The following is a 1852-nucleotide window of genomic DNA, read 5'->3' on the forward strand; positions in this document are numbered from 1 at the left end:
TCATAACCCTATAAAATACGGCAATACCATAACGAAATTCAACAATTCAACAATTCCTAATTCACAGTTCGGTAATTTTGTAAATCGCAAACCGCAACTCAACTAATTCTTCAATTCTTCTTGAAACAGATGAGTTGTTTTCCAAATGCTACTACTGCATACCGAATATTATTGACAATCCCGATTACTATTGCCTCTGCAGAAAGGAGTTTTTCAAAGTTGAAATTCTTAAAATCTTACTTACGATCAAGTATGTTGCAAGAAAGACTCAATGGATTAGCTTTAATCTTCATTGAAAATGAGCTTTTGGAAGAAGTTGATATCAAAAGTTTGATTGATGATTTTGCGTCTAAATGTGAACAATTCATGTCACTTTTTAAATAAAATTCTAAATGTATTTTTTATACAATATTTATATTTTGATATAACTTTTTGAACAACTATTATTTATATATAAAAATTACTCGAAAAAGGGGTCTAAATTAAGATATGGCACAGGGCCCCAATTTTTATGGGAACGGCCCTGGACAACGGTAACCAAGCCACCCTTGTTAAATCTCAAATGAGGGGTGACCATGGCCGCTCTAATCCAATCTGAGACAATGATCATCCCCATCAAATCTCAAACGAGGGGCATTTGATTTAAAAGTTTACAAAAATTACTTAATTTGTGCCAAGTCATCGTCAAATCGAATATAAGGCATCATCACATTAAAAAATAGTATACATGAAAGTATATTCAAAGTCAAATTACGATAACCTTGTCGAATAGCTGGTCATATTATGACTCAATTGCTGTTATTACTAGTTTAAGGGGTCTAAATGCTTTTATTTTATTTTTTTTATAAATTAAAATAGTTAGAGGACTCAATTATACTTTTAGTCAACTTAAAGGATTTATTTGATACAGTTTCTTTTTAATTTATATTTTTTTTAAAGAACAAGTCATTGCTAAATCAACGCTAAATATACAATAAAAAAAGACATAAAAGTTAAAATATTAAATCAACACCAACTTAAGATTAATCTATTGCTAACATGCTAATAGATTTAATTACACATTTTATCCTTTTTAAGTGCTTTAAAAGAACTTTTTTAAGTTTAAGAGTTAGAATTGTATTATTTGATTGAATTTGATGACTTATATGAGCTTAAGAAAAAAAAATACAAGAAATAATAGTGTAAGGTAAGTGGTACATATTGAGGCCGACTCAAAGTCAAAATGGGTAAAGGGACCACTGATCTGCACATTGTGTTCAGGGACTGAACAAAGTGAAACACTTGACAGTGAATCAGTGATGAGTGACCACTGAACTCTCTCTCGTGAACTCCATTTGCCTCTTTGCTTTCTGACCCACAAAACCTTTCTCTCTCTCTCTCTCTCTCTTTCAGCTCGCACTGCAAATTCAATGGTCCCTGGAGCTCCGCTGGGCTGTACCTTCACACACACACATACACATGTATACAGTTTTTTTTTTTTTTTTTTTAGCTATACACATGCATATAATTAATTATCGAAATGGTCCATTAATTATAACAAAATTATCAATTTAATTATTGATTATATTTTTTACCTAATTAAGTTCATCAACTTTAAAATTTTTAATTAATTTGGTCCTCCGTTTGTTTAATCGTCAGACATATAACGGCTAAATAAATGGAGGATCAAATTGGTTAACATTTTTAAAGTTGAAAAACTTAATTATACAAAAATAAAATAATAACTAATTAAATTGGTAATTTTGCTACAGTCAAAAAATCATCAGTAATTATATATATATATATATATATATATATATATATATATATATATATATATATATATATATATATATATATATATATATATATA

The sequence above is a fragment of the Ipomoea triloba genome, chromosome 10, assembly GCF_003576645.1.
Source record: "Ipomoea triloba cultivar NCNSP0323 chromosome 10, ASM357664v1".
NCBI classification, from domain to species: domain Eukaryota; kingdom Viridiplantae; phylum Streptophyta; class Magnoliopsida; order Solanales; family Convolvulaceae; genus Ipomoea; species Ipomoea triloba.